The sequence below is a fragment of the Camelus ferus genome, chromosome 23, assembly GCF_009834535.1.
Source record: "Camelus ferus isolate YT-003-E chromosome 23, BCGSAC_Cfer_1.0, whole genome shotgun sequence".
NCBI classification, from domain to species: Eukaryota; Metazoa; Chordata; class Mammalia; order Artiodactyla; family Camelidae; genus Camelus; species Camelus ferus.
Genome location: NC_045718.1, coordinates 11,807,558 through 11,824,144, shown reverse-complemented (window position 1 = coordinate 11,824,144; position 16,587 = coordinate 11,807,558). Strand labels below are relative to the sequence as shown.

Here is a 16,587-nt window from a genome sequence, read left to right as displayed (position 1 = left end):
AGTACGCGGCCTCCCCGGCAGGGGCGGCGTCGGGCAGCTCAGAGGAGTGGGCGCGGATCGGGCTGCGAGAGGGCTGCGCCTCGGAGACGTGCCGCCGCCCGGAAGAAGCCAGTCGCGGGAGACCTCGTGTTGTGTGACTGCGTGTGTATGAAGCGTCCAGAGTGAGTGAACCTGCAGACGGAAAACAGGGGGGTGGTCGTTCGGGGCTGTGGTGGGGGAGCAGGGAGCGGGGTGCAGGGTTTCTTTTGGGGTGCTGGAAGTGATTTAGAACTGACTGTGGTGATAGCTGCACAACTCTGTGAATATGCTGAAAACCACCAAATGGTGCACGTCAGAAACTTGTACAAATGGAGGACTTGTGTGGTGTGTGACGTCCACGTCAATAAAGCGTGAGAACTCTTTGGGGCGAGTGGAATGGAACTGGGAGTTAAAGCAGAGAGAAGAATGATGCATGACTTCTGTCCTTTAGAGAAGATTTGTGCGTGTGCAAAACCCTCTTAACTAGTCGCTCTGCAGCCATTTAAACTGGGTCTAGAATGTGGGTGTCGAACGAGGCAGCGCCAAGGGGCACGCAGTTTCCATCTTAGCAGATTCATGAGCAAAAGAGCTTGAAGCCCAGTGATTCAAATCTCCTAAAGGGAATGGCTGGTGTGAGTGAGACCAGAGACTAAAGAAGGAGAATTAGAAACAGCAGCATTTAAGGAAAATGCAGGTGAAATGAGGAGGCAGCAGGGGAGCGGGGAGGGGGCTTTTCCGGGGGGACGGGGTCTGGCTTCCCCCGGGACCCTGCCGGCCAGGGATGCAAAGCTGTCCCCAGGACCGGGGGTGGGGGGGCACGAATGAGGTCATCCACCTGGCACCATCCGTCGTAATAAGGTCGTTGCAGTCCAGTGCTGAGACCGGTGGCTGGAAACAGAGTTGAGGGAGGTCGGAGGAGGGAGGGAGAGGGAGGAAGTGGAGACATCACCCGTGGACGGCTCTTGTCAGAACCGAGGACTGATAGTGGGGCAGTAATTTGGTAACTCCGGGGAGAAGTGGTGCAAAGGTGGTTGCTGCTGCTCTGCAGACGCAACCACCCGAGCATGTTTGTGGAAGTAAAAAGCTGTCGAGTGAGAGTGAAGACCGTGGTGTGTCCTGCAGCTCTGCCCGAGGACGCCTTCCGTCACCGGGAGCTCCCAGCAGCCCGACGCGGGGATGCCCGATGCCCGGCTCTGCAGGCGTCCCGTGGGAATTGGCTCCACACGCGGGCCGGGCCCCGGGGTGATGGTCCCGGGTGCGGCCCGAGCCCGGAGGTCACGGGAACTCTCACCGAGAACCGGCCCCCCCCCCCCCCCCGCGCGCTGCCCCGTTGCTCCTCCAGTTCACCGGGGCCTGTTTCAGCGCTTCCACACTGTTAGGAAACGCTGTCAGCAGTAACTGCAGCCACCAAAGAGGAGGGAGGAAGTGTTTGGTCACAGTAGGAGAGGCGTGGTCGGGACGGAGCATCTTGCCCGATCCTCTGCGGCAACAGGAAGGAAGAGACTGAACACAGAGAATTTCGTACGTCTCATGTACCCAGAGCCCCACGGTCCCCTTGAAGGTCACACTGGCGCTGGCAAGGTCACAGCGAGGGAAATGACTTCCTCCCCTCCTCCCCTCTGTCCCCTGAATCTTCTCTATTCTCTTTCCACGGCTTTACGTTAATAGTTGAAGAAGATGTTATAAGGTGGCCAAGGACTGATGCGGGTCCAGGTAGACGAGTCTGAAGCTCCGTGCCAGTCAGGGGACAGTCCTCCTGGCTGCCCCGGGCATGAGCGTCCGAGCAGCCATGGGCATGGTTATCAGCAGAAGTTATTTGTCTCTGCTTTGTGACTCAGATGTAGCATGGTGGCTGTTGTTGGGGCAGTTTCATCGCTGGCGGGCAGCGCGGACGCTCGTCCTTGGGTGGAATTCAGGGGCTTCGTGAACTTGGATGGAGAAAAGGTGGTATTTTCGCAAAGTAACCTCCAACCGCAGTGTAGTGTTCCCTTCAGAGATGAATGGTGACGGGAAACCACACAGCACTCGCTGTCCCTGTGACCGCCACCTGGAAATCACACGTATTTTTATATCGTGTTACAGCTGTTTGCAGCTCTCTTGAACTATGGGGCATACGTATCTACCACTACTTTGAAATAATGGTGGTTATTTGACCGACCACTAGACCTTGTCATGGGATGAAACAGTACCTGTGTTATTAGGTACATCAAATATGTATTTTAATATTTTGGTAACTATTTCATAATTGGTTTTCTGCATATGCCTGTGTATTTTCCCTGATTCTGAGAAGGTTTCACAAGGCTGCCACAGGAGACTGAGGCACAAAAAAGGTTAATGACCCTTTAGGTGTGGAGTCTCATCGGGGAGACCAGAAGCCTGAACAAAGTCAGTACGAAGTCAGAACCAAGTCAGGGGTGGCAGCTAGAAAAGTACCTGGGAGTCAGGGGGATCCGAGGAGGCACTGTGCTCAGCGTCAGGGCCCCTTCTGGGGGTGCCTGCACTGCCGAGGAGGAGGAGGAGGGAGCCGCAGGAGGCCATTTCCGGGGAGGGGACCGTCTGGGCGCAGGGCTCCGTGGATGTGCGGGGTACTGGGTGCTGAGTGCTCGCTCGCTGTGCTGAGTCCACGGCCCCGGAATGACTCAGACGGCCTAGTGGTTGGTAAGTGCCCTTTTAGAACAAAGTTTGTGGGGCAGGGTGGACAGTGTTCAGTTTTCCTGAAGAAGCCCAATAGCGTAATGGAATGTTAAAAATCAGCTCTGCTGCACGATTCACATATAGCAAACGCGCACGCATGGTGAATTTTGACTAGGCGCCCGCGTGAAAACGTCACAGTCAAGGTCAGGACGGTCTCAGCGGCAGCTCCCCCAGGGTTCCCGGCAGCCCCAGCACCTGCTGGTCCGTGGGCCGTCCTGGAGAGCCTTGGAATTTTCCAGAATTTTATGTGATGGACTCACACACCACGTCCTCTCTCTGGTTCGGTTACTTCCACTCAGCGTAACACACTGAGATGCAGCCACAGCACCACAAATCACTAGTCCATTCCTCTTTGCTGCAGAGAATAGTATTTATTGTAGAATCGTGTACTTTAAAAGGGGGAAAACCACAAACCCTTGTTTCTCTCTTTTAAAAAAAATTTTTAGTTATTTTTGTTTAGTGTTTCTTCTTAGGAGGGGACAGGAAGTAATTAGGTTTATTTATCTATCTATCTATTTATTTATTTTTAATGGAGGTCCTGGGGATTGAACCCAGGACCTTGTGCTTGCTAAGCACGCGCTCTACCACTGAGCTACACGCTCCCCCCTCAAACCCTTGTTCTCATAATACAAAATTTGAAAAGGGAGTGAGATTCCTAATGCTTATTCAAATGGGCACGTGGGTTAAAATCGTTGAGAAACGGTGCTCTGGAGTGTGGTCAGGGTGCATTCCAGCCCAAGGTCCTCTGACCGGCACTGCTGAATTTGAGCAGGTTGGGAAATATTTCAGACCTGAGAGAAGGCAGCTCCTCGGGACGTGGAAACACGCTCTCAGCCACCTTTGCACCCGTAGGTCCTTGGACAGGAGGGTTGGTGGGGACTCTGCCCGCAGATGTGTTCCCGAAGCATTTGGCGTGCCATCTGCCGCCCTCCCACCCTCCTCCGGCAGAGCAGGGGCAGGAACTGTCTCCCACGTTGCACAGATGAGCTGCAGTGTGTTTGAGAGGATCGTTACTCAAGACAGAAGTGAGTCAGGGCGGACAGGGCTGGTCCCCGTCCCAGCCTGGCTGGAGACTGGGCTCACATTTTAAAGAAAATACGACAGTTTCACTTTCACTTTTGTTCTTGTCCTGTTTGTGATGGGATCTTGAAACTGGAGGAGCTCAGGCTTTCTTGTCCCTCTTTCTTCCTAAACTTTCCTTTTCCCACGTGGCGGAGGCTGGTGTGGGTCGGCTCCGTTCAGGTGATTTCGGACACCTGTTCCGGGCAAGGCTCTTCCAGAAACTGCATAAATCCTGGCTGTTACTGTGGAGCAGACAGGTTGGAAGGACCAAATGATAATGAAATGGTGTTCCTTACTCACTTCTGGGTCATGAAAGAGTGGAGGATCTGTTGAAATGATGGGTCCTCTTTCCCAGAAAAACGCACGTATGCGCACGCAGTCAATTTTGCAATGATTTCAGAGAGTTTGTCCATAGGAGTGACCTCACAGTGAGTATTTTTGGCATGAAATGAAATAGTCATGCTTTCAGGGAAGCGCAGAGCCTTAGTCACTGGCTAAGAAAGAGATTAGAGATAAGGGTGGGGTGGGACCGGCGGGCGGGTGGTGTTTGATAGACAGTCCTGTCCCGTGGGTGTGGGCTGTTAGTCTCCCCAGAGCAGTACCCCCGGCAGAGGGGAAAGCCTGAGGAGGGCGGGAGCCCACATGCCCAGCGAGGCTGAACGGAGATTTTCCGACAAGGAATCAGAACCAACCACAGGGAGGTGGGTCAGAGTTATCATGAGTGAGCTTGAAAGCAAGGTGAGTACTCCTCCCCCCCAGTGACATATTCTGTAACTCCTTTTATTTATTTTCTCTGCTGGGGGCTCAGGGGTGCATATATGTGAATAAGACGTAATGAATTAAGGATGTTACAAAAATCAGAAATTCTCATATAATCTGATCTCTCTTAAAAGTCGATGCATTTTGTTCCAGTTTTTGAACGTCCCTGCGGCTCTCCCAGCTCTGGCCGCCGCCCCAGCTACACAATGAGTCCAGTGAACTTACTGCCGTTTGGATGAGGCTCGTGTTTACGTTCCCCATGTTTAGCCAAGGCTCAACATTTTATGCAAAGATTTTTCTTAATTTTTAAAACACTTATTATTTTCTTCAGATACATACTTAGAGGGGTGCCTTTAGAGGCCAGGGGAGGCTTATGTGGGTGAGCAGCTGTCTGGAGTGTACCTGCTATGGTGCTTCCTTCTGTTCGTTTTATGTAGTTATTTTTCCCTTTCAGCGTCATCTGTCTGCTCCTTGGCCTGTTTCTGAGATACGGGAGCTGCCCCGTCCCTGCGCCTCCCCGGTCTGTCTCCCTGATACAGTCTCTTCCTGACTCGTGCTGACAGTCGGGCAGTGCGTGTTGAGTGCCTGTCGCGTACCAGCCATTAGCAATCTTACGCGTAGCTTCCCCCCAACCATGGTGAAGTAGAATTCATTTCACCGATGCCGATTCTCAGAGAGGAGGGCTGCGCTCCCAGGCGTGTGTCTCTGTGTCCATCTCCCCGAGTGGGTGTCCACCCCGCTCCAGGGCCGCCCTCCCACCACCGGCCTGCATTTCACTTGCAGTTTCCATGGATGCCCAAGCTCAGAAAGTCCACGCTTAGCTGTCAGCCCGGAGCCCAGGCCTGCTTCCCAGCACGTCAGTGGGCCTGGGGAGCACCCTGAATGATGCCTTTCCGCTTCTCTCCCCGAATCGCCCACCCGCCTTGTGCCTGGGTCTGGGGCTGGTCACCGCCGCCAGCCGGAGGAGGTCACTCCCGTCAAGGCATCTCCCTGGTCTGTTGCAGCCGCAACCCTCCCCGTGGGCTCCCGCCTTCAGCTGACTTCCTCCCCCGCTCTCCACACTGCGACGTGCCCTGTCCTCCCCCCACCTTGAAAACCCCCAGTGGCTTCCCTTTACCTTCAGAGTGAAATGCAGGTTTCTTAGCCTGATGGACTGAGGCGCCCTGATGGGTACCTTCCCCGCCGCCCCTCAGCTGCATCCTGGGTTCCAATCCCAGGGACGACCGGCCGTTGTAAGGAGTGGGGCCCCGGCTCCACCTCCGCTTCCTCCGCTGCCCTGTGAATGTGAAATGGACCCATTTCTTGGCCCACTGCGGTCACCGGTCAAGATCTGGCCAGGGTGTCAGGGCCTGGAGGCCTTACTGCCTTCTCTCCCCTCCAGCCCCCAAAATCCCGCAAGGATCAGATTGTATTGTAATCATCTGATTACTGTTGGGTTTTCTTCATCCCCCCCCCCCCGCCATGCCCCCCTAAGAATGTCGAGGGCGGAGCCCGGCTTAATCGTCTTTGGGTTCCTGTGGACTCAGTAGGTGCCCTGGAAACGCTTGCTGAATAAACTCAGTGCACGTAGTAGGCCTCCAGCAACCGTCGGTCTGCCCCACAGAGCACACGGACTCCAGACTTTGCCACCCGACTTTGTAAGAACGGGCTGCCTTAAGTCCGTGAGTTAGAACTCATGTCAGTGCAGCGCTTCGAGCTGCAGAACTGAAACTACTACCCGGCTGTAATCAGCCTCTGCGAGCGACCCAGCCCTCCCCGCCCCATGTGGGGCTTAGACCGGCCCTGTCCCCAGCTGGCTGACTGTGCCGAGACGGCCATGGTCCGGGCAGCTCCGTGGATTTCTTCCAAGCACGCCGTGTGTCTGGGGCCCCCGGTGGCTTAGACGGTGGCCGGACAACCCAGGAGGGCTCGCCGACGAGCCCGGCGGCGGGCCTGAGAGCCGTGCTGGGCCTCCAGCTGTCCTGACCAGCAGGGTGGCGAGGGCTCGCTCACACGGCGCTGCTGGGCCCCAAATGCCGCAGAAGAGCGAACCCCGCGGGGGAGTTAGAGCTACTGCACACGTTGCATTCGCTTCACAAGTCACTGGGGCCCCTGAGATGCAAGGGATGGGGACACAGACGCTGCCTTTCGATAGGAAGGACCACGCTAGGTCGCTGCAAGGACACGGATGCAGGGAAGAGAATTCGTGGTTATTTTTTTTAACATTTTGTTTACTTGTTATTGTATTATTTCATTATTTTATTTTTGAGGGGAGGTAATTGAGTTGGTCTATTTTTGGAGGAGGTACTGGGGCTGGAGCCCAGGACCTTGTGCGTGCTAGGCACGCGCTCTGCCACTTGTGGTCGTTTTCATGCACTACCTCACTGGTAACTGAACTCCACAGTATCTGATAGCTATCGGGCACTTCACAGAAATCTGGATTTTTTTGGACAAATTATTGGCCTCACACATAATGGAGATGGACTATACGTTATTTTGCAAATAGGGTCGAGGCATGCGTGAGGAAAACTGACCTTTTCTTCCCAGGTCGTCCTGTTTCCGGACCCTTGATGTTAGTGTTCGCTGGAGCTCAGATACTGCAGAGCCGTCAGTAAGACGTTAGCATCAATACCGCCAGTGTGTTTTTGGGAAAGGGAGTTACTGAAGAGCGCTGAACTCAGTGCAGAACTGAACTAATCAAAGGCGATGACCAAAGCCTGACGTTGTTGGACTGGTGCCTGGTGTGGGTAAAGGCTACAGAGAGGTTTGGTTTGCATTTTAAAAAATATCTCATGCACAAAGCCACTCCACAGCTTCATGCCTCACTGTCGTTTCCAAGGAAAATATCTACCTACTAGAATTACGTCGTATTTCTAAAATTGTTTGCTTTTAATTGGTCAGGTTATGATTCAAGTTGCCTAACGTGATGATTTTACAGCTAAGCAAGCTGGATTTGGGTTACAAAACAGCAGTGGAGATCAGGAGTTAGATGAATGGTGTTTGTTATTCTTGCGTGCGAGTATCCAACCAGCCCGCAAGCGTCGGTGAACATCTCTTGTGCATCTGCTGTTGTGATGCCAAAGACAACCAGACAAAGCTGCCCGCCTGCAGGAGCTCACCGTGGGTGTCGGGGAGAGTGACTCCTAAGGACAGTGCCTGAGACATGTGCTGGATTGGCAGGCTATGCAATGGAGCCTAGGTTTTTAACATTGCTTTCTTTTCCCCCCTTAGTGGAGGCACTGGGCATTGAACCCAGGACCTCTTGCATGCCTAGCAGATGCTCTGCCACTGCCAAGCGTACCCTCCCCCTCTGGCCGGCTACCCCCACCCCCCACCCCCGTTCTTAATTTAGGAATTACTCCGGCACTTCTAGCCAGCCCCTCTGCCCAGGTGTTTCCCCTGAAGATGCTCATTCCTTAGGTCTGAGGGGGGGCCCAGGCATTTGCGTTTTGAAAAAGCACCCACACTGAAGAGCCGCGGCTTGACGCGTCAGCGCAGAACAGCAATGCGCTTTGGTTAGCTTGAGAGGGGAGGGACTGCTGCGTCTTTCACTCCTCAGGCCGGGCCAGTTGTTACAGAGGTAATGCGTGCCCTGGAAAATGTCTACGATACAGAAGGTCAAAAAGAAGAAATACTCCCACCCAGAGGTGACCACTGCTAACATGTCCATGAAAATCCTTTCATTTTTTTTCTTGAAAACACACCGCACGCGACCATACTCTGATGCGAAGGGCTTTTTCGCTTAGTGTGTCCTGGCCATAGTTTCAGGTTATTAACTAGTCGTCTGGGGTGTTTCAAACAGCTCAGTGGTATCTGTTGTTCATGCTTTATATTACTCTGTTAATATCCCATTCCTGGTGCCGGCGATTTGCAGGTGAATAAGACACGGACTTTGTTCTTTAGTTCATGATCCAGTACAAGAACACGTGTGGAAAAGTGTAGCACGATTTAGGAATCATCTAAACCAACAGAGAAAACCTTGATTAACTCTTCAGCCAAGTGATCTTGGCAAGCTTTTGCTCACCCAAGGCCCTGGTCAATTCCACGGCACTTCCTGGGGGACCTGCCTTAATAATGAATAACCATGAGCAGTAGCACCATTAACTGGGTTGCAGCTACCCAGCGGGTGCCGTGCTGGGCGCTTCACATACATGGCCTCAAGTTCACAAGAGTGATGCAAGGTAAGTTTATTTGGGAGGATAATTTTTATTGAGATATAAGTCATGTGTCGTGTAACACACCCGTCTAAAGTGTACACCTCAGTGGTCTGTAGTAGAGTCCTATGCTGGGACTTCATTCCCCCCACCAACTTTTTTTTTTTTTTCATTTTTATTTTGTTTTCTATTTTGCAACAGAAGTCTGGCCACAGCTTTGGGTGCGTTGCATAGAGAGCGGACAGGCCAGGCCAGAAGTAGTCTCTCATGTTGGGTAATTTTGTGCACAAAACTGAATTCAGGGCACAGCTAGTGTGACGCTGTCATCACAGACGTGAAAAGCCCACAGCTTGGAGGCAGGAAGGTCCCCGGGCTCCCGCGGCAGCGGGGACCAGGAGCTGCAGTCCTCGGGAGAGGCTGCTCCGTCTGCACCGTGGTTTGTGGCCCGGTGGCTGAATACATAGACCCTTTCAAAACCCCTTCAACCCATTTTCTCTTTAGCTTTTATCACTGGAAGCTTTGGCAAGCAAGGCTTCCCTCACTCAGGTGATTTTCAAAGACTCTCTTTCTTAGTTTATCTCCGATACTTAAGAATGACCCTGTGTTCGTTTTTATGATATCCTTCAATATCCCCCCAGCTCTACTGAGACATGATGGACACATAACGTCCTGTTAGTTCACGTTATACCCCTCTTGCTATCTTGAAAATTTTCAAACCTAGAGAAAAGTTGAGTGAGTAATGCAGTGAACACCTGTCTGCCCAGACTGGCCAGCTTTACTGCTTTACACACTGCCTTTCTTTTCTGTCCCTCTCTCTTTTCTAAACCATTTGGAAGTAAGATGCAGACATCACAGCCCTGACATGTAAGTGACTCCTAAGAAGGAGCCTAACTTCCTATGTAACCATCATGCAGTCATCCCGCTGATGACGTTCAACATGGATGCAGTCCTGTTACAGGTGTGCAGTCTACACGCATTTCCTGCAGTATTCCTGTAAATGCTCTTCATGGCTTAAAAAAAAAAATCCAGGATGTAACTGAAGTCTGGGCATGGATCTCATGGCCACAGTCTCCGTTAACCAGGAACGCCCCTCCCGCACCCTTATTTTGGACTTTGGATATTGACATTTTTGAAAAACCCAGATCAGTTATTCTGCAGAATATGCCTTGATCTGGCTTCAGTCATGCCCTCCCGGGTAGAGTCAGAGTGACGTCTTGGTTGAGACCTGACACAGGCGAGTCCTCTCCAAGCATCACATCAGATGGCATCAGCACAGGACCCGGTCACCCGGCTCAGAGGTCACTACCCCGGCGTCTTCACTGCCAAGGGACCCGTCTCCTTCGCAATTAACCAGTCACCTGTTGGATGACACGTGGAGTTTCTGTGCTTTTCTCCCCCAGCTGCAGCATCCCAGGCCACCCTGGCCCGACCCCGCTGTTTCTACGGCGGTTTTCCAGCAGGTGATTGCGCCTGCATCTGTGTGTGGGCAGCTGCGGCCGCACAGCTAAGTACAGATAATTCAGGAAGCACCCGAGCCTGTGTCTGTTACCGAATTTGGAAAAAGGGGCTTCACTGATACAATTAAGGATCTTGAGATGAGATTTGCAGGTGGGCCCTGAGTCCCACGACAAGTGCCCTCGGCGGAGGGAGATTTGAGACAAACGGGTGAAACAGAGGAGGCAGTGTGACCCCCGAGGCGGAGACTGGACTGAAGCAGCCACAGGGCGGGGAACACAGGGTGGCCGAAGGCCCCCGGCATGGACAAGGCAGAGCGGCCCCTCTCCTGCGGCCTCTCTGACACCAGGGGAGCACGGCCGGCTGACACCTGGATTTCCAGAACTGTAAAAGGAGAAATGTCTGTTGTTTTAAGCCACCCGTCTTGTGGCAGTTTGTCATGACAGCACAGGAAACTAATGCAAAGGTTGAGAGGGTTTTTCTTTTTTTTCTTTATTTTAAAAACATTTTTGTTCGTGGAGGTACCGGGGACCAAACCCAGGACCTCCTGCATGGGAAGCACCCCCTCTACCTCTGAGCTCCTCCCTCCCTCCTTGGCTTCTATTAATATTTCAATAATAATTTCTTTGTGTTTCCTCTTAGATCGGCCTAAACGTCACACCTTATGCTCTTTGCTGACTGTATACTATATCCTTAACGTACTAAAATGTTCTCTTTTCCTCCACTTCCCACCCACAGGCAAAGCGCCGTCCTGATCGTGAGTCAACAGTAGCACTGATTTAAAAATTCTAGCCCACGTCCACGTGGATTTTTTTTTCTCTCAAGGATTTCAGGAAACAACATATATCCTATAAGATAATCTGTGTACTTCCTATGGTTGCCTGGCGATTAAATGCTGCGTCCTTCGAATGCCTGTGCAAAGCTGGCCTTCCCAGGGGTTCTCACCCTGTAACCACAAGCCCACGGTTCTGATCATTAGTGCCGAGTGAGCGTCTAACTTCTGAATTCAGGCTCAAAATCCTTTGCATAGTCTTTGCTGCAGAATAGCTTCCAGACACGTCCCCTCTTCGGTTTTGCTAAATCGAAGATAAATGTAGACAGTTGTGAGACCAGAGTGTTATTGACGTTGGAATCTAATAGGGGTTTTTTTTTTCCCCTGTTTATCACTTCCAGATGAAAACCTTGTCATAAGGCCAGTCCCAGGGACCCGGGCAGAGCTCTGACTCCACGTGAGAGTCCCCAAATCTGCCTTGTGCTGTGTGTGAGGTTGAACCTGCAGCATTAACCCTCCCCCTCCCCGGCAGCACCCCCCCATTTGCTTAGTTTGCAGAGCACGTGCCCTGAGCACTTCAGATTAATTGTCATAATAATTAAATGTAGAGGTGCCAATCCGGGAGGGTGGGCATGCCTTGGTGGAGGACAATGGGCTGCTGGTAAGGGAGTAAGTGGACTAGATTCCCAACAGCCATGACGCCTGCCCCGCGCCCAGCGCGGTGACTGGGGCTCCTGCAGCGCCTTAGCAATGCTCACGACCGTCCTGATGACAGTCCTCGTTTTCCAGCTTTGAAACGGGGGTCCCAGGGGGTCAAGACCTGGATGTGACCCTGACTAGAGCTGGACCTGGAAACCTGACGCGTCTCTAATGACTCTCCTTTCCAGCTACTCCACATAGCACAGGCTCCTTTCCAGCCACCCCGCACGGCACAGGCCTGGACACGGAGGGCCTGGCTTTGTGACCCGCTTTCTCCAGTCCTTAGCTGTGAGACTCCCCATCCCTGCGGGCTGGTCTGTGGGTTACACGCGATCAGGGTGTGAACACCAGGAGCCCTCGCCTCTCTGAATCGCCCCCCACCCCCGCCGTCTGCTCCATTCTCCAGCTCATTTCCTCTACGCCCAGTGCCCAGCCTGGACTCTCCTCACCGCGTGGTTCTCCTGCTCGGCAGGCGGGCATCCCAGGGCGGGGACTGTCCGCTTTCCGTCCCTGCGCTGTCCTCGCGGCACGCCGCTGGCGACCAGCAGATCCTGGGGAGGGGTTCTGCTGCCGCCCTAGCTCCCTCGCCTGCTTGTCTGTTGCATTTCCTAAGCTGGGGCTGGCAAATCACAGCTCAGGGGCTGTCCGCCCTCAGACAGCTGTGAACTGGGAGCAGTGTTCACATTTTTAAACAAGTGAAAAAAAATTAAACGACGACGAATTCGTGACCTGTGCAAGTTACGCAACCTTCCAGTTTCTGAGTGCGAACATGAAGTTTTATTGGAGCACAGCCACACCCGTCCGCTCACACGTGGTCTCTGCTGCTCTCCTGGGCCCTGCAGAGCTGGCGGGTCGCAGTATGGCCCGTTTGGACAGCCAAGTCTGAGTATTTGCTCTCTGGTGTTTACAGAAAAGGTTTGCAGACCCCTGTCCTCAAGGATGAGCAGAACTTGAATACTGGTGTCTCGCTGCTTCCTTATCCTCAGTTATTTATGTACATGTTCGACTTTGCTTCATTCAAACATTTATTCAACAAATATTTATTGACTATCTACTTCTTCCGCCAAATAGGTCAAGGGGCTCAGCTCTGCCCCCCAGCGTTGGTGGAGGGGTTTCCTGAGCGTTGAGGGAATAGGGCCCCAGTGGTGGGACAGTCTGTGTTAACCCTGGGCCCTGCACCTGACAAGGTTGTACATGGTGGCTTGTCGAACAGGGAGAAGCCACGTGCATCCCATGGGGTCCAGCCGTTGCCCTGGGCGGGACCAGCAGGGACCCAGATACCTGCTCCTTCCGTGAGCAGCCTCAGAAGTTCTCATCTCTGCCTCCTGCGCCTTGTGTTGTAAATGCATCTAAAACAGCCGCAGAGCCCTGCCCCCCGCCTTTCCTCTTCCGCCACAGTTTCCATTTCCTGTCCTCCGTCCCAGCTGTTCAACTGCCTGCATTAGCTCAGGGGGCTCAGAGGGGTGAGAGATGATGGGAGTCAGCCCTCGTTAAGGGCCCAGGACAAGCATCCTCAGGGCTTTTCCATGAAAACACTGGTGCTTTTAATCTTCTCCTTCAAACCTTTTCTTCAAATGGTAGATATTTTATTGTTGTCCTATTTTACAGGTGAAAAAACTGAGGCTCAGTGAGGAGAAGAAATTTGCCCAAGGTAACGCAGCTGTAAAGCCGAGAGCCTGGAATTTGACTGCAGGTGGCTTGATCCGAGCTCGTTTCCATGGAGACAGGCCGAGCCTGTTGGTATTCCGTGACCCAAAAGCCACGTGGGTAGAAAACGTGGGTCCTTTTTTTGTAAGGGCAGTTTTGGCCACTCCCTCAGGTACATGCTGAAGAGAAAATTGTTATCCCAGGCTGACCATTTTCCATCAAAGGGACTTGAAAGTCCTAACAGGCCAGAAACTGAATGAAAGACAGGAAGACGTGGGTGCGGGGATGTCGTTTCTTGGCAAAATTAAAACATCTGGGCAGCCCAGGATGTGTCTCGACTCAACCGTGATTGTCCAGAATATCAGGACCATAAATTGAGCAGAACCGACCAGCCCGGCAGCGCCCGAGATGTCTGCGGAATGTTAATCACGTTTCCAGAAAAAGGGAGTGGTCAGATAAGAACGGGGAATGTGGAGTCCGAGGGAGGCGGCAGGATTCTTGACTGAGCTGTCTGAGGCCCTGGGGCAGGGACGGGGGAGGATGTGCCCGCGGTGACCAGCCGCCGCCACGCAGGCGACCCCGCAGGGGCAGGTGTCCCTGGGTGGCACTGCCTCTGGCCTCGTCGTTTCCATTTTAGCTTAGAAAGTCCCAGACACCTGAGCCGCTACAGAAAAGTCTGCGCCTGCCGGTTCTGCTGTTTCTCGGCTGGGAAGGGGTGCGGGTGGCATCATGCTTCTAGGCTCTGTGAACACTGTGAGGAAGGTTTTGTAGAAATGAATCACCTTACGTGAAATAATAACACAAAATTAGATAGGAGTTTCTGAGAGCCCGAAGTTTCAGTCCCACTGGGGTCTCAGTAAAAATCAAAGTAGGTTGGGGCCATGTGACCCTTTTCCAAGTGTTAACGTTTTCTGTGTTTTCATTGGTCCAGTCCTTCACATAGTGTTTATTAGGGCCCCAGAATATGAAACATGCTTAGTTTTAAGTGATACATGCAAATGTGCCTTTGTGTGACCCGATGTGGGAACTGCAACCCTTGGGCTCTGTCTGGCAAACTCAAAAAAAAAAAAAAAAGGAATAAGAGGAATTTACTCAGAGTTTTCAGGAAACAAGGTGTCATTGTTGAGATGGTTTCCTGTCATAAAAAATTCTCTAATTTGGTTTTAAAATAGCAGCCTTAGATGTTGTTTGTGACTCAGTAATCTATAGGAAATCTAAAACTGTTTCTTTTTTTCCCCTTTTTTATGTGTGTGTTTGTGAAAAGATTTTCCATATTTTCCAAAGACAAGAAATGAGCTGTTTCTATTCCTGGTGGGGAGCAATGTGACCATGTTTGTATTTACTGCCTGCACATGTGCAGACACCCTGGCGTTAAAAGTAGCGAAACTCTGTGTTGGTTTTGGTGACGTGTTACACAGAAACCATCCTTCTGCTCTGGTTTCTGCGAGTCCCAGTCCTGAGAGCTGCTCAGCCCAGCTGCCTTAAAGTTACAATCTGTGACCCTCAAATGGTTTTTAACCTGAAGCTTCTCTGGCGTGGACCTCATGACAAGTTTGTACTTTTTTTTTCCACTTAAAAACAGAGCTGGGTGGGGAGGGTATAGCTCAGTGGTGGAGTGCCTGCTTAGCATGCACCAGGTCCTGGGTTCAATCCCCAGGACCTCCACCAAGAAAGAAAGAAAGAAAATAAACCTAAATACTACCCCCCTCCAAAAGAAACAAAACAGAGCTAACCCATGACATTTTTAAAAGTTTTTTTTTCCTTAAGCGTTTTTTTTTTTTTTTTTTTTTTTTAATTGGAGGTCCTGGGGATTGAACCCAGACCTGGTGCATGCTAAGCAGGCACTCCACCACTGACCTACACCCTCCCCCTGAAAACCTGTTTTTAATTCTTTTGGGTACATACCTAGGAGTGGAATTGCTGAGTCATATGGTAATTCTATGTTTAACTTATCAGAAAACCACCAAACTGTTTTTCTTTTGCCTTTCAAATGTCCTTACAATAAAAATTTCACAATATCACAAAATTGATATCCCAAAATAAATTATGGGGTGTGTTAAAGAATGGATATATTTCCAGACTGAATATTAAAAATCAAAGCGGTTTCTTTGGGGTCAAAATGCACTCAGACTAGTTTGCTAAATGAACAAGCAAACACAAATCATCATATTTATTTACTTCCTGCCATAGTTGGCTTTTCCCTGCAACATTTGGCCTTTTACAAAATCCAGCATCTCTTAAGAGGATGGTTATAAATCGATTATATGGTTGCTGTCCACTTTGGTTTTACACTTTCTGGGTCAGATGGAAGCTCTCTAATCTAATCTCTTCCATGATTTGGGTGGACGCAGAGTAAATCCCACAGCAGATCCGAGTTGGCTCTTATCTTCCATTTCATGTGGACTCCTGCTTAAATGTCGCGGCTCCCCAGGGCAGGTAAAGAGAAGTAAAATGATCGCGGATAATGCTGCTCATCTCCTGCATCACGCTGGCTGGGGACTTCCGTGTCCCGTTAACAGTGGACGCTGTGGGTGTGTGTCTGCCTCACGGGGCGCTCACAGGAGGGGCTGGCCCATCCCTGGAGAGGGGGCTCCGGCCCCCAGCTCCTCTCTGGTGGCCCAGCCTCCCCAGTGACACCTGGATTTTGGGAAATAGTTCAAGGGCGCATCTCCACAAGAGGCCTGCTCTCACCCAGGGCGAAGACCCAGGACACTAAACAATCAGTGTGGGGCAGGCACCACCCCTGGCACCGAGGACATGGGCCACCGCAGGACAGCGCAGGTCCTGGGAGCCCCCAGGGGTCAGACTCAAGGCTGGAGTCGCTGGAACACGGGCTGGTCTCGGGTCCCGGGTTAAGATTAAGAGGCAGTGGCCCCAGGAGGGGATGTGAGGGCAGTGACTACCTATCGAATGATGTACGAGATCCCTAACATTCTCACCACCGGCGTGGCTGCCCTGCTACGCTGGGAGGGCGCTGGGTCTAGAAGCTGTGGTGATGTGCCCCGTCCCCGCCATCCTTCTACACAGATCCTCAGGACCGCGCTTCTGCTGTCTCCCCCGTGTCTTTCCACAGGAATAACCACCTCTTCTCTTACGAGGGAAGGTGCCATCCTGCCTCCTTACCTGGCTACAGAGAGACGCCCACTCCCCCGGTCCAGTCTCGGGGGGGTGCTGCCAGAAGCCTTCGAGCTTGTGGGGGATTCCTCCTCCTTGTTTTACTTGGTGGGGCTCCAGCCTTTTTCTAAAACTCCCAATTGCATTGCACTTGGTCCTCGTCCTGTTTAATAGCCATCAGTGTCTTTTCAGTGCCTACAGGACACGGCCCCCACACCGTGCATACACCTTTAG

General features: G+C 52.0%; 1 long non-coding RNA gene across 1 annotated transcript in view; it reads left to right on the top strand.

Annotated features, from left to right (window-relative positions):
* The window catches only part of LOC106729494, a 28,793-nt gene extending 13,964 nt beyond the window's left edge, over positions 1 to 14,829 (top strand). Inside the window, exon 7 of the long non-coding RNA XR_004314712.1 lies at positions 13,201 to 14,829. This is a non-coding gene — a long non-coding RNA (uncharacterized LOC106729494). The remainder of the gene's footprint in view (positions 1 to 13,200) is intronic.
* The last annotated feature ends 1,758 nt before the right edge of the window (positions 14,830 to 16,587 follow it).